The 25,809-nt window shown below is 42.8% G+C and overlaps 1 protein-coding gene across 5 annotated transcripts in view; it reads right to left on the bottom strand.

Annotated features, from left to right (window-relative positions):
- The window catches only part of LOC141798746 (band 4.1-like protein 1), a 74,305-nt gene extending 48,752 nt beyond the window's left edge, over positions 1–25,553 (bottom strand). For 3 of the 5 annotated variants that reach the window (XM_074680560.1, XM_074680563.1, XM_074680561.1), the window contains exon 1: positions 25,166–25,552. The gene's annotated coding sequence lies outside the window, so the exon portion shown is untranslated. Of the gene's footprint in view, positions 1–25,165 lie in introns of all 5 variants that reach the window. The other 2 variants (XM_074680562.1, XM_074680564.1) reach the window with 2 other exon arrangements.
- Positions 25,554–25,809: the final 256 nt, after the last annotated feature.

The raw sequence follows: 25,809 nt of genomic DNA, 5'->3' as shown, positions 1-25,809 counted from the left end.
AAGATTAGCCTGCCAATAACCAAAATGGTAACTGGAGATATGATCCCATTAAGTTTTATGGAAGGTGAAGGCTGCACAGAGCTGAAGGTGTTTGTCAAGCTGGAGTAAGCCACCACCATGACCAACAACAGGGATCAGAGTGGAAAGATGTATATATAATATAATCTCCAAGTTCATTAGGTATTTCAAGTACTCAAGTACAGGGATTACTGTGAATTCCCATCCCTAGTTTCTAAGGCACTGTGAGATAGATGAGGGCATATCATGAATTTACACAGATACCTCTAGTATAGGGATGGGAATTGATAAGATTTTGTCAATACAGATGCCCTTATCGATTCTGCTCATCGATCTGATTTTTTTTCAATTCCCTTATCAATTCCTGTTGTGAATTTTCTTGGTACAAAAAGTAGTTTTACAGGTTTTCTGTGTCAACAACATTTAATTGAGTTTATACTGTGAGTGAATAAAATGTAATTGGCCCCTGAGTCTGGATATTTCTGGGTATAATTATACAGAAACAGGTAAAAATTGCACACAATGTGACGTTGATGTACTGTTGTAATATATTAATAATTCAATTAGGCCATCTAGTGTCTCAAATTGGTTATAGCAATGGTTTAAGCTGTTTGGAAGCTTTCCGTAGTTATGAAGTCAGCCATGAGCCTTTCAATTGACTGTTAGCTTTTGACATTTCAAAGTCTGAGTATTTTTTACAAAGAGTTGATGTGATATGTTTCTGTGATGAAAGTTGAAATTCTATTCTGAAGCTGAAGTTATACTGATGTATGCTAACTGCTAGCATATCAATGCAGTTCCCATGTACGTTAGCATCAAGCTTGAACTATTTTGTTATTTTTGGTAAAATAGATGATTTATACCATTTCGAATGTACTGAATATGAATCTCCTGAGAGAGAGTAATGTACATTTCTTTATGAAGTCAGTTTCTTCAGTAAAACTTCAAGCTGAAAATCCTGAATCAGAGTTTTCTTGGGAAACGTTATCTAACTGCTAAGCTAAGAAAGCTGCAGCAGACTAGTCGACGTAAGGACACAATGTAAAGAATTGATAAGGGAATCGTTAAGCACAAAGGCTAATGATATTGATGGATTGAAACATTTCTTATCGATTCTCAACAGGGACCGGTTTTCGATTCCCATCCTACTCTAGTAAGTGCTGTACAAGAAAGATATATCTAAGATTAATTCTGGAATATATTGTTAGCCGTGCTAGCAAGGTTGCACTATGGAGTGCTCCAGGACTGACTTAATCCCTCGCGGCATAGAGACATCAAGGTGCTGGAAACATTCTTCAGAGATTTTGGTCCATACTGGTGTTAAAGCATCCCAGTTTTTTTTTTTTTTCAGATTTACAGTTGCACATCCATGATGACAATCTCCCATTCCATCTGACAAGAAGGGGACCCGGTATGGTCTTCTGCTGCTGTAGTCCATCTGCTTTAGGGTTGGATGTGTTGTGCATTCAGAGATGGTCTTGTCTACCTTGGTTGTAATGAGAGGTCATATGAGTGATCGTTGCCTTTAGTTTACTGAATATTTCCTCTTTTGGGGACCATTCTCTGTAAATCCTGGAGATGGCTGAGTGTGAAATCCAAATAGGTCAGCAGTTTCTGAAATACTAAGACCAGCCTGCCTGGCACCAACAACCGTGCCATTCCTATCAGTTAGCAGGTTAGCATATTTCTGTAAAATGGTGAAGATTGTAAAAAAATTTGTGTGACTGTGAGCTCGTAAATGCAAAAGTCCCCTGCTGTCAATTAACACGTTTGTTACTTAATTAGTGTCTTGTAGATTGAGGCTCCAAGAATCCCTGCTTAGTCACGGGGTACAAAGGCATTTTTACACCCTTAACTCTCTCCCACAAGCTACTGAGTCATGATTTAAACTCTGAGTTCATTCTTTTAACCAGACAGCCATCTCTAATCTCTCTTATTGTGATAAATATGAGTTCTCTTACACACTCGATCATGTGAGCCAATCAGATCCATCCACTTTAATGCCCTGCTCAGAGTGAACGTCAGCCCCCATAAAGCAGCTGTCAGAACAATGAATCAGTGAATCACAAGCAAACTTGAGAGGAATTCTAATAGATTGATGTCAGAGACTGTAGGGTGCTCATTTCACACACATCATGATCACATAGCCAATCAATTCTTTCATTTGGGTCACTTTGTGATTCAATCACTCCAGCTCCATATCAGTTCTGCTCTCTGCTCACCTAATCATCTGTGTGAGGGTGATGATGGAGGCGAAGTGAGAAGTGAGATGCTGCAGCTGCTTAGACTTAAAATTTCGTTAACAGTCATTGTCTTCAAACAGACTCCTATTTAAAGTCCCAAAAAACCCTATGGGGTCCTTTGCTTCCCAAACTACAGAGAGCATCAAGGAGAGTCTTCATGAGAAATGACAGCATCTAAAAAGGTGACGCTCTGGGAAAACAATGAGCAGGATTGACGACATCCAAAAATAGTTTGATTGGCTTTTCTGTACTTAAGTAAGACAGAAATACTTTTTTATTTATACTTCAGAAGTTTAGAAACCAAATTGGGCTAATTCTTAAGATGTTTATCCAACAAAGTGATATCATTTCTCAGACAGCACGGAGCAACACATTGAAACACAAACCTCCAGTCAGAGGCAACCAAAACAATCAGTCAGCTTCCTCTCTACTTCTTTCTGTTGTCTTAAAGTCTGTGAGTACCCATGTGTGAATGTGTGTGTGTGTGTCTCGGTGAGTTTTTAAATTTGTTTTCACCTCGATGAATGTATGCACCAAAGCTAACTAAAGGTCACAGCAATCCCTAACAACCGCTGACGGTAATTGTATCAGACATCAAGAGACAAAAGTCAATGTGATATTGACAGAAGGAGAAGAGAAGCTTTGCATCCTCTTCTCACTGTTTATCCAAATTGATAAATGAGCTTCGGTCACTCTGCTAAAGGCCTTATAAACTAACATACTTTTGAGTTTCTGTATTTATGTCCAGGTCAAGGTCAAAAGTGGGCGGGGAAATTATGAAAAGTATATTTAGTACTGTTATGTCCCAGATTACAAGTAATATAGGAAATTTGATAAACTATATTACAACCTCAACCCTTCACAGTTGATTAAAGCTGATTGAGCTGGATAAAGAAAACACTTCATGTTAGCATCTACCTCTTCCTAGCCAATACAATAGTTGTATTTCCCAACAAGATACAAGCAGTAAAGATTCCAATACCAAGACAACAGGCTAGGCTAACACTTTGTTGGAGTAATGAAAACAAAACAGTTCCTTGCTAACAGAACAAATGAACGAATAACAAACAAATGTAGGCCTTAGTTTCTTATGTTGTTTTCTCTTCTCATAAATCAAAGACACTATTACATGTTGTAGATCACAGCAGTTTACTATCATGACAGCACCTGAGCTTCCCACCCTGGGTGGAATATCAAAGGTGCAAAAGGCTGTAATGTTCACTGATTCAGTTGTTACAGAGCAACACAAACATTTCTGATGGGAATGGGGTCTGAAAAAAGCTTTTACAATATACACCTGTGGCTTCTAATTCCATCAACTAAACTTCAGTCAGTCTTTATAACATATGTGGCACCAACTCACACCAAATGTTCCTCAAGATGTTTTAAAAAGGGAGGTTTAAATTGTCCTCTGTTATGTAAAAATATAAATGCTGGATTCTGCTAATCTTCAAGTTTCTTGGACTTCCTGTGAGGAACTTCATGTGTGTCGGCATTTGGGAGTATGTCATTACCTTGTTTATCTTGTCCTACAGGTGTGTGTGTTAATATCTTCTGTCACCTGACACATAAACCCTCATCGTGGTAATAAGCATTAAAATTATGGTTATTTTATTAACTCCAATGGGACAAGGATCACCATGTCATAGTTATAGTTTCTTACAGCCTCTTCTATAAGATTTTGATGGGTATGGACTAGAGCTGAAACGATTCCTCGAATGATTCGAGGTACTTGATTACAAAAAATACTCAAGTAATTTTCTCTGCCTCAAGGAATCGTTTAATTTTAAAAAAGATCAAAGAGTGGTATTTCAAATAGAGCTGAGGCCATATTAAGAGTTTTCAGACCCCTCAAGCTTCTTCTTATACAAAATAGCAACTAGCAACAAATCTAGCTTCTTTTCTGGAGTTTGGAGACTAATGGGTCATTCTGCGAAACGGGTGCCATTTGGGTCCGCAACATTTGATGAGATGTACAAGGCACAAAAAATGTGTCAAAGTGTGTTTACAGATTTTGGAGCTACCAGAAAATTCTATTTCTTAAAGAGAAAAACTTTCATTTGAAAAACAACTGCTCTTTAACTAAACAAAAATGTATTTTATCCGATTACTCGATTAATCAATGGGATTTTCAGTAGAATACTCAAATACTAAAATATTCGATAGCTGCAGCCCTAGTATGGACATTCATTCGTTCGTTTTCTGAACCGCTTATCCTGTTCAGGGTCACAGGTGGCTGGAGCCTATCCCAGCTGTCCATTGGGCGAAAGGCGGGGTACACCCTGGACTGGTCGCCAGTCAGACAACTATTCACTCACACACTCAAACCTACGGACAAATTAGGGTGCTCAATTAACCTGGTGAGCATGTTTTTGGACTGTGGGAGGAAGCCGGAGAACCCGGAGAGAACCCATGCATGCACAGGGAGAACATGCAAACTCCACACAGAAAGGCCCACTGGGAATCAAACCAGTGATCTTCTTGCTGTGAGGCTGCAGCGCTAACCGTTGTGCCACCATGCAGCCCGGGTATGGACACCAAGACACCAAATGAAGAGGAAGAAGAGTATCTTTTTTAAAACTTGAAGCACTTAACACGCACCTCATGACTTTAATCATCTCTTAGTTTTTCAGCCTTGCAAATTTAGAGAACATGCTTTCTTTCCAAAAAACTAAGTACAGCATGTTCAGTCGGGAATATGTCCCACTACAGTTCATGAGCGATGTTAGTAATGACTAGAGTTTTGTTGAATCTGATCAAAAAATTACATTTTGTTCGATTACAAATCTGCTTCTTTTCCCTTCTCTCTCCAAAAGTCACAACTATCACAAAAACACTACAAGACTCAAGATGGTAGATTCTTAACTAAAACTGCTGCTTAACAGCAGCACATTTACCTGCCATTTGTATGTTGTTCAGAACAGAGGGAAGTAATGAATCATTGGCACCCAGTTTGCTGTGTCACAACACGTTCCAACACTGTGTTAATATATCTGAGACATTTGCAGTGGAGTGTTTGTCTGCGGCAAGTTGTCTCTGCATGTTGAAGAAAAATCTAAAACAAAGTGTGTCTAATGTATCTAATGTCTGTGACATGGAATATATGCCTCTGACAAAAAGTAAGATCATATCTCCAAATCAAATAAATATTCTTTGTTACATAAGAAAAACGTATTCAAGCTTGTCACAAAACACTGCAGGCATCAATCAGATAAGCTGTGCTTAGCTGATCAGCTGTTCACGATTGTTTAAGATAAGAGATTGATTCAAGCTCATTCTTTATTGTGTTAAGCACACACTCTCTTCACACACACACACACTCATATGTTCCCAGTCTCTATCTCCGAGTCCTCTCTCTCATTCAGGACTCTATCAGGCCTGCCATGTCAGTCTATCTCTGGAGATGACCTCCTCTGTGCTCTCTTTCAGTCCAGCTACACAGTAATCACTACAGAGCAGAGCTGCTGGCCTGATGTAAGCTGGGATCAACTGCTCTCACTGGAGGAGAAGAGAGTCCCAAACTGCACAATGTCCGACAAACTGAAGCAAAATACAGACAATGCTGTGCCTAAACAACATCTGCAGCCGGGCAGCTCAGATAAATAGCTAGATGGTAACCGACATGATGGCTTATCATTTGGGGCAGTTCATGTCCATGATGCACTGTTCGCCGTGGCCTGCCCAAGCTCATTTGTCTTCATGCTGTCTCTCAAACAAAGACACTGTCAATTTACAGGCCCCATAAATTGACAAGTCTTCAGGCAGGCGTCAGTTTCCCACAGGCCCATCGTTCATCAGCAGGTGGGCAGGAGAAATCTGTCAAATTTAGCATCTTAGAAATATGTCAGAGTAGAGCAGGGGGAAACACAGGGTTGACAGCTTGTGGATGCCTCTCGCTTTCAGGAAATTGTGCATGTGCTAACAGCGTCGAGTGTTTGCCCTTCGAGTGAGAGTTTCATCAGACACATTATCAAAGCTTTGCAATGGAGATGTATTCTATTTTTATTATGGAGATGTATTCTATGTTTCATTTTTGATAATAATTACACATTTGATGCTTGTGGTAACAATGTGGTGCTGGTCTGTTTTATTTTTATTTTTTGTTTTGTTTTGTTTTGTTTTTTGATAAAAAAAAAAAGAGAAAATAAACTCTGCATTCTAACCCACTTTTAAAAAGGCAGAAAAACCTACAATGTATTCACAGTAAACATTTTAAGGCACATAGTATAACACCAATGATTTAGAAGCATTTCCCAAAATGTGGTGAGGTTTTAGAGCTCTCATTCTCATAACAGTTCTTCTTCCCCCTCACAGTAGAAGCTGCTGATTGCTCTATTTTACAGCTTTTAGATCAAAGTGCAAAATTTAGCTCTGTTTATCAGCTCAGCCTGCTAAAACAAGGCACATTTCTTCCCCTTCTTTTTCTTTTGGCACTTTCTGTGCTGTTGTTTTAAGAAAGGCGTCTTCATCTCAATCATTTTCACAACATCCCCCAAAAGAGTTTTAGCCCCCACACTGCATTTCATTATCGTGAATTGTTTCCGTTCGGCTACTTTATGTGCAAATGCACAGAGCGAATGCAATTCAGCAGCTCCAATCTCTGTCAATGAGCTTTTGTTATGAGCATTAAAAAAGTAATCAAGGAGGCTTAAAGGGTCAGCTCGGGGCTAGATGTGCAGAATCTTTTGAGATTTTTGAAAAAGGCACACATTTGAGCATTTGCACTGTTCCTGTTACTCTGAGCTAAGCATGGGTCCTACTAAGAATAAAAAGCACTGATACAAATAAAATCTTACAACGTGTGAGACCACAAGTGCTGAGTGAGATCAACAGGAAAACACAAGCTGTGTAATCTTTTGCTTGTTTTGTTTTTTTTTTGTCATCAGGGTTAACTGACCCTTTAATGAAGATGCTGCCTTTGTTCAGCTTTTTCGACTTAGGCTATAATCTAACATGGTCCATTAAATTCTTTTATGTTTCAGATAAAAAAAAAGTCGCTATCAGGGCCTTAAAACCGATGGTTCATCAGTTCATGAACAGACTTCTTCTCCTTGGATTAGACTCTCATGACTGATCTCTATTTCTTTTTTATTGCTACACGACTATTTGCTATCAAAACAAAAAAAAAAATCCTCAATCCATCCCGAGGAATGAGCTCAAAAGTTTTATTTAAACAAGCAATTTCCTCTCACTGGACATAATTAGATTTATTAGAGTAGAGCCTGAATATGTTGGTCGTGCTTGTACGCCTTTTGATGCATTCAGATAAAACTAAAGCTAGCAAGCAGCTATCATCAGATAAACTAGTGATAGAGACGTTGGGTCATAATTTCTCATTGTTAGTATCTGTCTGACACCATGTAGGCATCAATGATGGTTAATATATATGTTAATGGATGCTAAAAAAAAAATGTTTGTTTGTTTGTTTGTTTGTTTTACTAGGTCAAGGAAGAGTTGTAGTGATATAATTACTGGTAGTGAGGAAGATGTAGTAACAGCAGCAGCAGTAAACATAATAGGAGTTGTCATGTGAGCTGCTCAGAAAAGCACACAAAAAATGGGTTTCCTATGACTCACTGCAGTGTTCTTCTCTTGCCAGGGAAGTCTTTTGTGTGATTTTTGACTACATCATGAACAAAAATGAACAAAGCATGTCCCAAACTGTACACCTGTTAATTAGAGCAGATCATTCATTTGGACATTTAAAGGGACGCTATGTTTGCTCAGAAACAAAGACAGTCAGCTTCTACAAAACCATCTGTCTGCCATCAACATGTTGACTGCAAAAATGGCTACAGGTCTCTGTTTTAGTACCAAGAACAAAAGTATCCATGGTGCTTTCCAGGCTGTTGATTACACAGGTTGACTGTTATGGTGGGGAAAAAATGCACCTTTTCATGGTAACACCCTTTCCATGATGTCTTAAACACAATGTGCAACATTCAAAATGAGAGGTATTATATTTTTCTTTCAAAGTAGGCTGCTGCTCTGTTGTTCATTCTTGTTATTAGTGACTTTAACCTAGAGCAGAAAGGTACCAGTCCGTGTACACAGAAACCTGCAAAGAAACAAACAATTTCCAAAAGCTAACACTGAATTACATCTTTGTGCTTGTTTGAGGTCACGGAAGTAGAAGCACTGTTTATAAATCCAATCGCTGATCAGGATGTAATGTCCTACTTCAGTAGTCTGAGTCTGTAACCATGTGGTTGGACCATAGACTGTATAAAACATGGACGTAGTCTCACCAGTGTCAGCTGTCTGTTTCTGAAACGGAAAATGAAGCACATCGGCTATAGCGGCCATATTGGTAGTGGCAAGGGATTCGCCTACAGCAATAGGGCCCCTGTCGGTCACGTGACCCTCAGCTGTGCCTCTTATTGGGGGAGCTCCGGATCTTAATATCCTCCGAACGGCCCAGTTACAAAAAAATTCACCCCCATCCAGTGGGAGCCGGAAGTAAAAGTAGCGACTCAGACAGGAGAAGTTTTTTGAACCAGGCTGTAAATAGGTTAATTTCTGCTTTGAAATTGGCTTTTTTGGCTTGGTGTGTATGTGACTTCCGTTACTTCCGGAGCCAGCCTCAAGCAAACACTTGAGAAACCGCAGATTTTAGCACTTCCACATTGTCTCATATCCCCAGACCGGAGGTTGCCACTTGGGTTGGCCCTGAATTCTGATCACATGATTGGATCTGGACGTCCCTTATTTTGTGCAATGTAAGTGAATTACAATTATGTCCTACCAGTGCTTAACTTCCGACTACTACCTTACCAAGTAGAGCAAAAGTAACCTCACTGTTTATCTTAGTGACAGACTTTCAAGTTTTAACAGACCACTGCAGTGTAACTGCTGCTTGTGGGTTGTGCCAGTGTTTTCACCCTTTAGCCCATGCTCTTTCAACCATTTAGCTTCCTCTTGTCCTTTTTCTTTTTGACATGTCAGCTCCAGTGTCCGCCATTACCACAAAATCAATACTATAAATATTTGTCAGCAGAGAAAAACACGGATCTCTCTTCTCACTGCCAAATTTTGTCAGCTGACCTGGTGTTGTCGGAGGGACTCTGACATGCAGTCAATCAATCTGGTCCTGTTTGACCTGACCATGAAGCTGAGAAATAGCATTTAGAAATCTACTTTTGTGCTGTTAATCTTATTTTGTAAGGATTATGATCAGGCATATACAGACGTGAGACTTTTCAAGATCAATCCTTCTTCACCTAGGCTTGGGATTGACTAAAGTGACCCAAAAGAGACAAGCATATTTGCAAGTCATCTTCATGTCATCATCTGCCCTGGCTGCAGCTGGGAGGGACTGCTGGGAGTGAGGAGGACTTGTCTGCCTTAGAGTGATTTGGATAGGGGAGGGGCCTACAGCAGCACCTACTGCTCATTGGAGAGAGTAAGATCAAAACACGCTTTTATGTCAGTCTCCAAACTCCAGAAAAGTTGCTAGGTTTGTTTCTAGTTGCTTTTTGAAAAAAAAAGTCACAACAAGGGTCTGAAAAGTTGCGAAATATGGCAACTAAGTTAATAAGTTAGCAACACTGGCTAAAACTGCAGCCCCTCAAGATTTCACTTTAGGCTGGCTGAAGAAACTCTAGAAGCCAAATACACCCACACCCAAAAAGAAGTCTATTTTTACAGCAAACATAAACTATTTTTGCAGCCGGATAAAAAAAATGTTGTGGTTCTGAATAGTTCAGCTTACACCAAACAAAGCTCCCTTGACTTCAGCACTACCATCATGGCCCCTATTGACAATGGGTTTCATCATGGGTAACTAAATCCTTTTGGTCACACAAACTTTATAAGAAGAGGAAACATTTGTAGAATACAAAAACAATGAGTTTGGCTGTGGTTTACAACTAAAAGATATCATTTTTAGCATCTTTCCTTTTTTGTTAAAGAAACGTTGAGTCTTACACTCTCCATGTGTAATATACCAGAAACAGTTAACATAGGCTGTTATTGTTTCTCAACTACAAGAGTATCTATGAAATCCAGTGCTGTAAATGTCCACCCAGAGCTGCCATTGCCACAAAGCAATAGTGTGCACTGCTTTCCAAAAGCCATCAAATCTACTCAATGTGTAGCTTGCTAAAAAAAAAAAAAAACTCTGTATTTGGTCCACAGAAGTCTCGCACCAATCCAGTCACAGACAGTCATTGAGCCTTGCCATTTTATCATGCAGCTCCCTCCTCATCTTGGCTTTATAATCAGTGTGTCCCTCCTAATGGCACACACAGCCAGTCTATCAATTCTTGCTGGGCAGAGGGAAGCACTAGAAAACCTGGATCCAGAAGGTGGGGGTTGGGAGGGGGAATGGGAGTGGCAAGATGTCCTTGTTCTGAGGAAATCACACTCTTACCCACACACACACACACACACACACACACACACACACACACACACACACACACACACACACACACACACACACACACACACACACACACACACACACACACACACACACACACACACACACAATCTCCAAACCTCTGGCACTCAGCAGTCCTGGAGGCAAATTGCATAGCAGCACTGTTAAGTCTGCTGCAAATCATGTCACACCACAACAGAGATAAATGATGCGCCTTACAAACCAATGAGGCTGCAAGATCATCGTTCCCAGGAGAGAGGGAGCCCAGAGGGAGTGGTGCTACTTGCATTGACATACAATATCACTCTCGTGGGGGGAGTCAGCACCACAGCAGGGGAAATTACAGGGGTCAGTACAGTACTTCTGCAAACCAACATCTATAGCACTAGGTAACTGGGGCAGTGTATGTGAAAAATTGACTGTGATCACAAATGTATTCATATCTGCTTCATCATCACTTGGAGTCATGGATGGTGGAAAACTTGCATCAAAATTAGAGTGAAATGCTAATCCTGTCTAATTAATAGAAATCAGGCTGCGAAATATAACAAAAAACAAGCCATCAAAACATGTAGTATCACCTCAAAATTAACAATAATTTATTTTTTATTCAACACAACAAAGTGACACATCATCCATTTCAAGCATGGGGTCAGGTAAGGATACACTAGAAGGTGTGTGTTACATATTACGTCAAAAGCATTTCCAACATGACAAAATTACTCAGCCTGCAAACCTATTTAGAATACCCCAACAACAGCATTATTGAAAGAACCAGATCTGTGCAAAGATGACACTGATTGTGAGACATGTTGACATACTGTTGATACACTCACAGACAAACACAGTCCAGACTGTCAAACACGCTGCGGGCGTTCCCTGAGATAGAGTCGAGCAGACTGCAGACTAGACACATTACATTCCTTTTGTACAGTCTTCTCTTATAAACATTACACTGCAACACCTCAAACCTTACACTGAAACCTGAGCATCATGTCATCAGCAAAGTGGGCAGCCTCAACAAAGCCTGGACAATAGGAGCACCCAAATGTTGACATTTTTGCAGTACCACTTCCCTGTTTGCATAAATCCATCTCCTGCAGTGTATACAACCTGTGTATACGCAGCCTGCTAATGTCATGACTTCCACAGGACAGAGAATTAACATGGTGTGGAGAGCCTCATTAGGAGATAACAGAACAATGCAGTCATCAATTGAGGCTCCAGTTTTATAATTGTTTTTCGCTCATGTAATGATGAATACCTCGAAAATAAATCCATCAAGAACAATTTATCCAGGAACAAAATGCCCCCCAAACTCCCGGATTTTAATCCACTTTATCACAGCAGTCACACTCAATTAAACTGAAGACAACAATCTTCTGCATGCTCCCCTCTTCATTTCCTCCCATGCATTTTTATAGACATTTACTCGCACAGTAAAACAGAAATAACAAAACAAACATGCTTACACCTCTCACTGCAATGACAGCAAGATGACAGGCACCACCCTAAGCCTGCAGCCCTGTTTAATTTTTGCAGTCTGACCAGAGAGGAGGGTGCCACTGCTAAGGACAGTTAACACAGAGACATCAGGCGTGGCTGTTTAAAATGCAGTTACCATGGGAACCATCGCCTAACATCATCTGTCTGACAAGTCAAAATAAGATAAAGAAAGAGAGAAGGAATAACAGCCTTGGGCATTTCAAGAAGAGGTAAGGAGTCACGTGGCTGCAGTGAAGAATGAGACTTCTCATGTAGGATTGTGCGCACTAGACTGACAGGGTGGAGACAGAGGTGGAGGGAGGAGAGGGTGCAGCTGTATCAAGTCTGATGTCAGCTTGTAGTGTACAACAGAATGTTGTGACAAGGACAGAAAAGGTTAATGAATCACTACAAAGACTACTACAGATTGCTGAACAGCGATCAGTATGCAATAAACAGACTTTTGTCAGTCATACAAACACACTTTAGCAAGGACACTTTGGGGAAATTGGTCAAGCAACAGTATAAAGTATATGGCATACAATACAGCTTTTAAAAAGGTGGATTCTGTCAGTTAAGTAATTATCCATTCAAATGGATGGAAAGTCTAGTCCTCAATCTAAACTGGCATCATAAAGGTTTTAATAAGAAATTGTATGTATATATATATATATATATATATATATATATATATATATATATATATATATATATATATATATATATATATATATATATATATATATATACATAAATAAGGTGGCAGAAGATGAAAGTGAGAAATGAGTAAAAAATATGTTCACTCCTTTCTTGTGAATAAATCAGCTGTGAGGAATTAATTTCTTTCAGCGAACAGACAGGTCAAGAGACAAAACACAAGGGATATGAACACAGTCCTTTTAGAGATGTAGTTCAAAGGAAACAAAACTGACCCTGCACTCGAAAAAGAGTTACACTTTTGACCCCTATGCTAATGTCAGCATTACCCTAGATGCTGCTTCCAGTTCAACATCTTTGACCTTTTTTCTTCCACAGAGGCTGAATCGCAGCTCCAAACAAGACATGAGGCCTCACATAGCCAAAAATGACAGGTCTTAGATTATTTTATCTAAATGTCAGAATCATTTTAGCGATAAAAAGTTCAAGGCATATCTTTTTTTTACCATTTGAAGTGAACAGATTTTGTTAAATGGTTACACAATATTGTCTGAAGTGATTGGAGGTCCCTGAATCTAATCTATTCAAAATGGCATCAGGGCAGATCTTGTGTTAGCACTAAATTGTGATTGTTGTCCAAAAGAGCTACATAATGCTGCACTAGGATTTGCATGCCTAAAGTAAAATTGGAGGGTGCTTCAAAAATAATCCAAAAATACATTTTTTTTGGCTTATTTGTTTTTTTGTTTTTAATCTTAACACTAATATAAAGTTCTAAAAACAGAAGCTGCTAAGCGCTAACTGATTAGTCATGATAAGAAAGTAAGTCTACTTTGTTTTTGTTTTAGACTTATCTTTGAAAACCTCATGTTCAATTCATCAAATTATCCCAAAAGGGGAGATAGGTTGGATCAACATAAAAAAGCACAACAACATATCATTAATTAAAGAGAAAGCAACCAAATATAAAGGATCGCAAAGTTCTTCACTCTGATATTCATATTCCTGTAACAACTCTGTGAAACAAGAGCCAGATCAGATTAAAAACATTTGCTAATAGGAATGCAAATGACTGTTTGTATTAAATCATATTGACTGCAGGCCCCAAATTCAAACTAATTAAAGTTGAACTATGTAAGAATCATTGATAGCAATAAATATAGTGTTATGGTCCAAATTGATATAATATCTTATAACATCTTCTTTTACTTGGATATAGCTTCTGTGTTATTGAACCTGAATTTAAATGTGATAGGTTTTCACAGCTGGACACGATAATCCTTTAGTTTATCTCAAACTTTCTTGTTTTTTTTTTAATCTTGTTCTACACAGTGACACTGCCTGACCTGAAGCTTGTGACTAATTAGTGTTTTGTAGTATTTAATGGTAATAAAATACACCTTTATCAAACTGTGTTACCCGTCAAGATGTGAACAGGGTTTCAGAGAAGAATCATGCACAGAAAACAGGACGTCTCCCTGAGATCAGCTTTGTATCCTTCAATACATCATTTGTGATGATAATGCAGAAAAGTGACAGTTTAGTACAAGCTGTTATCTTTAATACATCTTTGAAAGCTCCTCTCACTTCTTTGTAACTTGAGTTTATCTTGTGGAGAATTCCAATTTGGCTGCGAACGGACCGCTGGCCTCGCTTCAATGAGCTATTACAAATCGATCACAGGATGACTTAAAATAGGACTCGTGGGAGAGCAGTATTGAAGTGTTCTAGCTCAAACAAGCATGCATGCTGCATTCACACTCACAGAAACACATGTATGCCTAAGTGTATCTTACGGTAAACGTCACGTGACCTCACCTTTACCCTGCACTGAGGTTAACCATCAGGAGTAATGGAGTGAATGTCTTTAAGCTGTTTTAAATGTCTGCTACATCTTAGCTGTCATAGGTAAAAGCAAATTACCCAGAGGGAAATGCAGCATGTGATTTCATTACAGTGTCCCCTGCTGTGAGACTCTTTGGATCACCTTGACAACAACTGAGTATACAGGTATTCAGTAATTCCTCTATCACAACATGCATCCACACAAAGAGGCTTTTTCTTTTGATATGAATGAGCACATGGTTGTAGCAGAGGAGCACCACACTGTTTGGAGTTGCACCATGGGATGCTGAAAGTGGGGCAGGTGAAAGAGAAGAAAATGGGACCAGAGGATGCATGGAGGGACAACACAACAGATGGACAGATGGACATTTTAAGGTCTAATTTTCCCCCTCTCTGACTTCAAAAGTCCACAGTCTGTGGGTTACTGTAGCCTGTGGCGTTCCTGCAATTTAAGAAGGCAGCTACAGGAGGACTGACAGTGTGACTGTGTGACTGTGTGACTGTGTGAGTGGGATGAGGGTGAACAGAAGGCTACATTGCTGATAATGGTTACTGTTACTGTCTGCCTTGTCTGGAGGTGCTGGAATAAAAGTTGCTGAAATGTGCAATCCTGGAGACCTTTCTTACACTGCACTTTTATTTATTTGTTAACTTTGCCAAAACATTAATTGCCATTTTATTTGTATCTCAAACCCATATTATAGCATCACATGGCTGTTTTTCAGACAACCGCAAAGAAAGATGGTGTAATGATCTGTATTATAGCATAATATCAGCATTTTTGGCCCTCGATCCCTATTATTAAATATTGACTATTGGCCGATACCGAGTCTCGATTGGATTTTGGGGTTTTAAGATAATCTTTGCTGAAGAAGTGAGAAAGTGAAGCAGCACAGGTTTTTGTTTAGTGTTTTAACAATGCTAAATAGTAAAAAAAAAAATTTCTAAATTAAGTCCATTTAACTTAGTCCAGCTAGTTTTCAAAGTTCAAATTCCCTGGATCCCAAACCCGTCAGCGGGATCAAAATACCACTTATTTTAAAATGACTGGCATTAACAAGCCATTAACCCAATCCAAAAACTGAAAACACTGGGGGAATCGTCAGATTCTCAAGTTTCCGAGGGTACCTGAATGTATCACATGCAAAGGGGGACACGTGTCTTAACACGACGAGAAGAAGACAGGAGTATTTCATCAACATTGCTTTGAATTTCATGTCTTCTCAGAACATTTGCAGATAATGATCGATTGGCTCACTAAATTTTGAAATTAAATCTACGCTTCTTACGGCTTTCAGCAAACCCTGAGTGGTGGACAACTTTTAGCATATAATACAGCACGCTAAAATCAGAGGCTGCCCTGAACGCAACTCTCTGAAGAGGGTGAGAGACTTCGAACGTAATATCAGACACCAACGAGATTATATAATGTTTTCCCCTTGCATGGAAATATTTATCCCGCTAAAAACTGGATTATAACTTCAACTGACCCGAACCATCCATGATAAGGGATCAATCTTGTGTGCTGCAAGGCTCAGCAGAAATACCAGACAGACTTCTGTTGTCAAACTCATCACACCATCATCACATCCTTGTCACAACGGGGAAAGTTGGACACAATTGCGGACGCCAAGGGGCGAGGGGGGGGGTTCTGAAAGTTACCCCAAAGGGATAACCACTAAGATCTAGAAGATCACAGGGAAGGGGAAAAGGTGAAATAATAATGAGTGGAGTAAAACAGGCTCCTTAAACCGAGACAAGGCTCAGAAAAATGAGAAACGAAACCACCACTGCCAAGCAGCTGAACAGAAACTAAAACAGGAGACCCTCCTGAAACAGAAAAACAGAAATGGCCAGAAATGACAAACTCAAAGAGCTGGGTAGGAGACAAGACCCAGAAACAACTACCACAAAGGAGAGACTGCTTGAAAACCCAAAACGGGTACAGGGGAGCGTAGGGTGTTTGGCCCAAAACACAGTTCAATGGAAAACACAGAAACACACTGGTAAGTACTGAAACTCTGAGACTCAAGAGCAACTGCTCACTACCTCTGAAGGTGAGGATAATGAGCCAGTGCCAGAAGCTGGAGCCACTGCACCTAAGAAAGCTTCCCCCAGCTGCTCCAAATCAGGAGCAATCAAGCACACACACACACCTGACCCTGCCCTGAGGTGATTGCCTCAGAGACTCAGAGAAGCCAAAACTGAGAATCCTTACAGGACCCCCTCCCTAAGGGACGGCACCTGACGTACCAGCCCCCATATCCCGTTGGCGGCGGCGGAAGTCCTGGATTAATTCAGGGTCCAAAATGTCCCTACCAGGAATCCAGGCCCGCTCCTCTGGACCGTACCCCTCCCAGTCAACCAGGTATTGCGTCCCACGCCCCACCCGACGACTGTTCAGAATACGCCGAACTGTATACACAGGCTGGCCATCAACCAACTGGGGGGGAGGGGGGGGTGCCTCTGCTGGTGCCAGAGGGCTAGAGTGGACAGGCTTGAGACGCGAAACATGAAAGGTTGGGTGGATCCTCATTGACCGAGGGAGCAGGAGGCGAACTGTGACCGGGTTTATTCGTCGGATAATCTTGAAGGGGCCGATGAACCTGGGCGCTAGCTTGCGGGACTCCACCCGCAGGGGAAGGTCCCTGGTGGAGAGCAACACTCTCTGACCAACCCGGTACGGTGGTGCTGGACGCCGGCGGCGGTCTGCAAACCCCTTCTGGCGGGCCATAGATTTCAGAAGTGAAGCTCGGACTTGCCTCCAAGTAGCCTTGCAACGCTGAATGAACTGGGCAGCTGAGGGCACCCCCACCTCTCTTTCCTGTTCAGGAAACAGTGGTGGCTGGTAACCGTATTGGCACTCAAAAGGAGAAAGGCCAGTGGAGGCATTCTGTAAAGTGTTATGGGCATATTCTGCCCAGGCAAGTCGATCGCTCCAAGTGGTCGGGTTCGTTGAGACCAGACAGCGGAGGGTCCTCTCCAAGGTTTGATTGGTTCGCTCTGTCTGACCATTGGTCTCCGGATGAAACCCTGAGGACAAGCTAGCGGAAGCACCCAAAAGCGAACAAAATGCCTTCCAGAAACGGGAAGCAAACTGCGGACCTCGGTCTGACACGATGTCAAGAGGAAGACCATGGCGGCAAAAAACATGCTGGACCACTAGCCGAGCTGTCTCCGGTGCAGAGGGGAGCTTGGGTAGGGGAATAAAGTGGGCTGCTTTGGAAAAGCGGTCCACCACAACCAGGATTACCGTGAACCCCTTAGAGAGGGGAAGCCCTGTTATAAAATCCAGGGCCACATGTGACCAAGGGCGATGAGGGACAGGCAATGGTTGCAGCAACCCAGCAGGGGCCCGTTGTGGCGTCTTGTTTCGGGCACAAACCATGCAAGCCGCCACAAACTCCTTCACGTCACCCTCCATCCGAGGCCACCAATATCTCCTTCGAAGGAAATCCAGAGTGCGTCGCACTCCTGGATGGTTTGTGAGGCGAGACGAGTGTCCCCACTGTAGGACCTGGGAGCGCACACCCGTAGGGACAAAGTGCCGACCAGGGGGCCCCCCTCCTGGGTCTGGCTCCTGCTGTTGGGCCGCCTGAACCACCGCATCAATCTCCCAGGTGATTGGGGCGAGGATGCGAGTGCGAGGAATGATGGGCTCAGGAGACTGGTCCCGTCGTGAACAATCAAACTGACGGGAGAGTGCGTCAGGCTTGGTATTCTTAGACCCTGGACGATAAGACAGGGTGAAATCAAACCTGTTGAAAAAGAGAGCCCACCGGGCTTGGCGAGGATTGAGGCGTTTGGCCTGCTGAATGTATGCCAGGTTCTTGTGGTCAGTCCAGACCAAGAATGGCTGCTCTGACCCTTCAAGCCAATGACGCCACTCCTCCAAAGCCAGTTTAACTGCCAGAAGCTCCTTGTTGCCAACGTCATAATTTCTCTCGGCCGGCAGCAAGCGCCGAGAAAAGAACGCACAGGGGTGGAGCTTCTGGTCTTTTCGAGAACGCTGGGACAACACTGCTCCAACCCCCACATCAGAAGCATCCACCTCTACAATAAAGGGCAGCGAGGGGTCAGGGTGCGTAAGGATTGGGGCAGTTGTGAATCTCCTCTTCAGCTCAGCAAAGGCCTCCTGAGCCTGAGGGGACCAGCTGAATCGAGAAGACGTACTCTTGGTCAAGGCAGAGATGGGAGCAGCGATTGAGCTGAAGCCCTTAATAAAGCGCCGATAAAAATTGGCAAACCCGAGGAAACGCTGAACTTGTTTAACTGAGTCTGGTCTGGGCCACTCAAGTACTGCTTTGACCTTGCTCGGGTCCATCTTCATGCTGCCCTGTGACACCACATACCCCAGGAAGTCAACCGTTTTGGCATGGAAGACACATTTCTCTGCCTTGACATACAATTGGTGCTCCAACAACCTACGGAGCACCAATTTCACATGAGACACGTGCTCCTGGTAGCTCGCAGAAAAGATTAGGATGTCATCAAGGTACACGTAAACAAACTGTTCCAGCATATCCCTGAGAACATCATTCACCAATGCTTGAAAAACGGCTGGAGCATTGGAAAGCCCAAAGGGCATTACCAGATATTCATAATGCCCTCGGGGGGTGTTGAAAGCCGTCTTCCACTCATCCCCTTCCTTTATGCGAACCAGATTGTAGGCGTTCCTTAAGTCCAACTTAGTGAAGATGGACGCACCTTGAAGTCGCTCAAACGCTGTGGACATGAGAGGGAGCGGGTACCGATTCTTTACGGTGATCTTGTTCAACCCCCTGTAGTCAATGCAGGGTCTGAGCCCCCCATCCTTCTTACCCACAAAGAAAAATCCAGCTCCGGCTGGTGATGTGGATGGGCGGATAATCCCGGCAGCTAATGACTCATCAATATAACTCTTCATAGCTGCCGTCTCGGGTCCTGACAAGGAGTACAGGCGGCCCCTGGGAGGTGTAGTACCCGGAAGGAGTTCGATGGCACAGTCGTAGGGCCTATGGGACGGTAAGGTGGAAGCCTTCTTTTTGTTGAACACCTCACTAAGCTCTGCATATTCCTCAGGGACCCCGGGAGGAAGAGGAGAAAAAACCAACTCGCAAGAAGCGGGGCTAGAAGGAGCTAGAGGGTTAAGAGACTTTGACACTGAAGGACCGTGAACAGAGACTACAGGAGAGGGGGAAACCAGAGAGATGTCCTTGGCAGGGTCTGGGAACACCGCAGTGGGCTTCAGACACAGAGGGTTTAAGATAACAGAGTTTGCTTCCCCCAAATGAGATGCACAATCCGGGCCCCAACTCTTCACCACCCCTGATCTCCAGTTAATGTCTGGATTATGTTTTTTGAGCCAAGGGTGTCCCAAAATGATTGGCAGCTCAGGTGCCTCGATGAGGAAAAAGTGCATCCTCTCGAAATGACTGTCAATTCGCATAAGAATAGGACCTGAGATTTCCTCAACCCTCCCGATACCTAGAGGTCTCCCATCCACAGCTGTGACGGCAAGTGGGCAAGGGAGGACAGATGTGGGCACCTTAAGTTTTAGGGCCAGGGACTTATCCATAAAGCTACCAGCTGCCCCTGAATCAACAAAAGCTGGAAAGTTCATTTTGAAGTTGTCCCAAGAAAGTTCAGCCGACAGAGAAGTGTGGTTGTTGGCAACTTGTGGGGAATTATTTAGACTCGGCAGGACCTCCCCATGATCTGACGAGTCTACTCGTTTCCCGAGGCCTTTTTCTTGGGTAACCCAGGGCACATTCGAATGAAGTGACCTGTCTGCCCACAGTAAAGACAGGCCCCACTGTTCATTCGTCTCTCCCTTTCTGCCCGGGAGAGTCGAGTTCGCCCTATTTGCATAGGTTCATCCCGGCCGGTCAAACCCTGGGGATGTTTTAGCCCTGTCTCCAGGACGTTAAAAGCCTCTGCTGGCTTGGATGGGGTGTAACCCTGTGCTCTCTCTCTATTGCGTTCCCGAATTCGGTTATCAATGCGAATTGCAAGAGAAATCAGATCCTCAAGTGAATCAGGTACATCACGGGAGGCCAGTTCATCTTTGACCTTTTCAGAGAGGGCATGGATAAAAGTGGCTGTCAAAGCCTCTCTGTTCCACCCAGACTCAGTGGCCAAGGTGCGGAACTGGATAGAAAATTCCGCAACGCTGGCGGAGCCCTGGCGTAGACCCATAAGGCGCTTAGCAGCCTCTTGGCCGCTAATATCATGGTCAAATACCCTCTTCATCTCAGCCATAAACAGGGCAGAATCTACACAAACAGGAGCCTGCCTGTCCCATAGAGCTGTGGCCCATGAAAGAGCCTTATCAGAAAGCAGGGATATAATATATGCCACCCGGGCCCGTTCTGTGCTAAACATGGAGGGCTGCAGTTCAAACACAAGACTACATTGCGTAAGAAATCCCCTGCATTTCCCTGGGTGCCCATCGTAGCGTGCTGGAGTAGCCAATTTAGTTTCATGCACCACATCTCCACCTTGAAGCTGAGTGAGAGGAACCGGGTGGACTGCGAGGTTTGGTGCTTGTACTTGGGCTGGCCCATGTGTGTGTAGATGTGCAAGTATTTCTTTTAACATATTTTCATGTGCAACCTGTTGCTCAGTGATGGCACGAAGTATCTTTTCATGGGAGCCTAACAGGGCTCCCTGCGCTGAAAGGGCTTGCCCATGTACAGATATTTTATCACTGAGATCTGAATCTTGAGAACCACTGGCAACAGGGTCCACTGTGTCCGCCTTTGACTGGCTCATTCTGTCACAACGGGGAAAGTTGGACACAATTGCGGACGCCAAGGGGCGAGGGGGGGGGTTCTGAAAGTTACCCCAAAGGGATAACCACTAAGATCTAGAAGATCACAGGGAAGGGGAAAAGGTGAAATAATAATGAGTGGAGTAAAACAGGCTCCTTAAACCGAGACAAGGCTCAGAAAAATGAGAAACGAAACCACCACTGCCAAGCAGCTGAACAGAAACTAAAACAGGAGACCCTCCTGAAACAGAAAAACAGAAATGGCCAGAAATGACAAACTCAAAGAGCTGGGTAGGAGACAAGACCCAGAAACAACTACCACAAAGGAGAGACTGCTTGAAAACCCAAAACGGGTACAGGGGAGCGTAGGGTGTTTGGCCCAAAACACAGTTCAATGGAAAACACAGAAACACACTGGTAAGTACTGAAACTCTGAGACTCAAGAGCAACTGCTCACTACCTCTGAAGGTGAGGATAATGAGCCAGTGCCAGAAGCTGGAGCCACTGCACCTAAGAAAGCTTCCCCCAGCTGCTCCAAATCAGGAGCAATCAAGCACACACACACACCTGACCCTGCCCTGAGGTGATTGCCTCAGAGACTCAGAGAAGCCAAAACTGAGAATCCTTACAATCCTAGCATGTTACTACGGACTGTGCTGTACAGCTTCAGTGAAGCAGGCTGTTAAACCGAGTGTCTGAACGGGAGGACATACCGTGGATTACTGAGATGGCATAAGCCTGAGTCCCACCTTCTTCTCGGAGCTTTTTGGGCGCCGTCGTCCTCTTTCTGTGGATATTCATCCGTTCTGTTAAAGCCCAGAAACGGCGGAGCAGCCTTTACCCTGTAAGTGAACTACGTTGCATCATGTTTCAGGATGTTTTGGTCGAGCTGAAAACCTCTTGAAAAGATCGCAGAGCAAAGATGTGGCTGTTGGACTGTCTTCACTTTGTAGTTTGAAGTATTTCCGCTGCTGACGTTAAAGCAGCAGAGCTGTTATTGCTAAGCTAACAGACGTTAACGTGTTAGTTTTCGCCCTTTGAGCCGTTTGTCCCAGTAGAATTACCGTAGGGTGCTGTAAGGCAGATATTATTGCTGTAACGTATCTGGTTGTGCACGTGTTCAGTAATAATGCTAAATGTGGCTGCTGTTCCAACATAACTTATATCATTCTCTCATCAACTTTATGAGGTTGGGTGCACTTATAGCACTTGGTTTTACTGACATGTTGACGTTCGGCAGCAATTTTGGCTTTATGACGGCTATCATGAATGATGGTTGAGAGGATTGGCTACAATTCTTGATCACTGATTCCTGAAGAAAGTGCAAAAAACAGCCAATATTAGGGATCCGGACATCCCTAGTTGCAACATCTTTTTTGGTGTCAGTGCCTCATCCCACTTTTTCAGATGGAACATTTAGTGGCAGACTGCTGTCGACCATCATGTCTGGTTTCGTTTGAGCTTTCTGCCTATGATGGAAAAAGTTTCCATGCCACAGTTGCTATTAAATGCATATTGATGGATACATGTTGGGTCCCTCTGTTACAGACTGCTGTCAAGTTGAATGCAGAGGTGCAAAAGACTGCAGTTCCTCAAGTGTCCACTTGAGACTGGCTTCAAAAAACAAGGAGACCCCATTAACTCTAATTGACTGCAATACTGCCAATTTTTACAGTAGGATGGAGCATGCTTGTATTCTGGTGCAACATTAGTTCTAATTTAAATAGCTCAAATCTTTGTTCAAACACACCAAAGAGGGAGAGATTTTTGTTACTAGTATAACAACCCAGACTGTATAACACATGGACCTAGCCTTGGTGACATAACTCATTTGTTTTTTTAAGCAGAGGTTTAAAGCCAGGGTACGGATGGTTTGATATAAGGAAATCTGGCTTAAACTTACTTTGATGAGTTTTTATGAGTTTGTAATCATAATTGCAAACATCAGACTTTGACAAATGAGGGAGACCCCCCCACACACACACCACGCCCCAACATTTTGTCAGTGCTTTCTACAGTTAACATGCTTGCCAGCATCAATTTTACATCTCTGTTCTATGCTGAAATCTGACCTACAAACCTTACAAAACGCGTGTTTAATATCTACATGGCTTGAAGCAAGAAAAGGAAATGACTTACACTCAAATTTGGAGGCATATCTTTTCTTCTTTTAACCTGATTCAGACATGTCTAACAGCAACCTTGATAGAGTGATGCAGAGCGATGCTGAGTAGATAGCTGCATGCACCATGTAGTGATTTGCATGTTTGTTGTTGGGTTTCCAGGTCTACCTATCCTGTATGGGAGTTATGATAAAGCCTTTAATTTGTGTCAACATGGTAAAATGGGAGATAACTGTGAGAAATTAAAACCCAGGAGTACAGTGGGAGAAGGCCTAAATCAGGGGTGTTGGCAGGTCTGGTTTGTATGAGGTAAAGGAATGTAGTTTTTGCAAGCATGTAGCACTTTAACTAACAGCATATCAGTTAAGTCAGCAATGCCCTTAAACTGGGAAAATTTTTAAGGTTCAATAACTTCAAAAATGAGAAGTTATGGTGCTGCGATAGATGACTCTGCCATTCTGATCAAAACCGTTTCCTGAAACAGACTGGACATGTTTATTTTGCTACAATGACAGGTCTTGTAGAACAAGTGTGTACTGGTTTCAGCCTTAAGCAGATTCTCAAAGAATTGGAGTTTTGTGCACTTGCTTTTTTTTCTAAGACCAGAAGCTGTGTCTAGGTCGACCAAACTCTAGGTTAAATCAGTATTTCCAATATGGCAACCCACATAGTTTGGCCTCATATATCTCTTTAGAAATCCAGTGGTGATATCACAGAAACTTTCTTCATGTATTTTACAGTCTATGCTACAGTCAAAGATTCAATGATTGATTTTAACGTCATCCTGTCTCTGAACCTCTCAAAAAGTCTTTCTTGTCAGAGCTACTGAAAAATGTTGGTTGGAAAATCCTACTGTCTTTAGATGACTCAAATACCAAATGACAGATCTGAGATGTTGACTTCAAATGTCACAGCATGAATTTATAAAATTATATATTACATTCTTAACCTTTTCCACAACTTAGCTACACCTTAACATTTTCCTCAGAAAATCTGGGGATTCCAAAGGAAGTAATCCAGCAGTTTTGCTCCATTTCTTAAGGCGGCGTATTGAAATAAATGTGGGGTATAAAAGAAAATTACAGTCTAATATCTCACTTTTTCACAGTGCGTTTTCACACATTCAAAAGACCCTGTGGAGCCGAGGCGCCCACGCCTGCCCCCTCTGCCACACCCGCGACAATACACTCCGTCTCAATTAGCTCATTATCTCGAGCATCAGCTGTTAGCCTTTAGCTCCACAAATCCCAATCTGACACACACACTGACATGTCCAAGAATAGACCTGAACAACTGGATGTAGGTTGGCTTTGTTGAGGTTTGAATCCATACAATTCAGTGAGACGATAAGAAAGGTGCACCTGCTGACTCTCTGCCTACAGGGCCTGATAGGCATAAAACAAGGATGCCCTGATTCTGTGCAGCTTATTAAACCAGCCTGACGACCATATTGCTCGGATTAAAGCTGTGTGGCAACACCCTCTCCATCCCTCCATGGCACTTGAACACAAAGAGCATGCAGGGCTCGGTTTTTTCAGCAAAGCTCATCGCCGGTATGGAAACGCTTCCCGTCCCTCGCCTACAATGTCATTTCATCACAACCGGCGAATGCAGCATGCACCTGTTCCGCTGTCATCACACGAACAAATAAAACGCATACCTGTCCTGTCAGGTCCGGGTGTCAGGCTTCAGTCCGGATTCTGATCATTGAGATCGCAGGGAACTGGAGGATGGACGCCGCCACCGCCCCGGAGCGCCGTTAGCTCAGCCGCGGGAGATGCAGCCCTGCAGGCGGGGACGGCAGAGAAGCACGAGGCGGCAGGGATGGCTCACGGTCGGGGAAGGGCTACGAGAGAGGAGAGCAGAGCAGAGGGGCGTTTTCACGGTAGAGCGGAGGGAACTCCTAACGTCGTGCGTGGTGTGTGAGGACCGCTCCCCGTGTGTCACACAGCAGCTCTTGAAGCCACTTGCTTCACTGACTGTCGGCTCCTAGTCCCCACAGTAAAGCACTGCACAGTGAGCTGGACTGAGATGCTTTAACGCTTAGTGCCAGCATCACACACTGAAACCTACTACTTATAATGCCATCTACCATTTTTTAAAACAGGATCAGTTCTAATATAATCACCTTAATAACTGTGTTCATATATTTACCACCCATTACCATCTACTTAAATAGGACAACAGTTTCATGTGGTAGTTAACTCAAAAGAGTTCCTCCTTTTATTAATCTTTCTGTGTTTTAACTCATGTACATTTGTTTACATTTTTAGTCACATGGACAGTGTACATTTGATAATCCCT

This window comes from Halichoeres trimaculatus, unplaced genomic scaffold (genome assembly GCF_033239565.1).
Source record: "Halichoeres trimaculatus isolate MK-OKI-2021-1 unplaced genomic scaffold, fHalTri1.1 fHalTri1_scaffold_11, whole genome shotgun sequence".
NCBI lineage: Eukaryota > Metazoa > Chordata > Actinopteri > Labriformes > Labridae > Halichoeres > Halichoeres trimaculatus.
Note: the sequence above shows the minus strand (reverse complement) of the source record. Positions and strands in the feature narration are given on the sequence as shown.